At 34.5% G+C, this 252-nt stretch overlaps 1 protein-coding gene across 1 annotated transcript in view; it reads right to left on the bottom strand.

Annotated features, from left to right (window-relative positions):
- The window catches only part of LOC107659003 (VWFA and cache domain-containing protein 1-like), an 89,495-nt gene that overhangs the window by 3,709 nt on the left and 85,534 nt on the right, over window positions 1-252 (bottom strand). The window lies entirely within an intron of this gene.

Below are 252 nucleotides of genomic sequence, written 5' to 3' on the forward strand. Positions count from 1 at the left end.
ATGTTCATATAACAATAACACACTCGGGTCGCCAGCTGGTCAGCATGGTGTAAGAATACAGGAAATTTAAAAGGCAATAACACACTTGTAGATACTTCTCATATAAAAGGTTATACTGGGGATGAACTCGGAGGAAAAATTCAAAACGATGTCTTCCAAAAGACTTCCAAAGTACCATCTCATATGTGTGTATGCTAATTCCATAATCTAAACAGCTAAGTAAGGTTGGTAAATTATATATATATATATGTG

The sequence above is a fragment of the Sinocyclocheilus anshuiensis genome, unplaced genomic scaffold, assembly GCF_001515605.1.
Source record: "Sinocyclocheilus anshuiensis isolate Anshui unplaced genomic scaffold, SAMN03320099.WGS_v1.1 scaffold311, whole genome shotgun sequence".
Lineage (NCBI taxonomy): Eukaryota > Metazoa > Chordata > Actinopteri > Cypriniformes > Cyprinidae > Sinocyclocheilus > Sinocyclocheilus anshuiensis.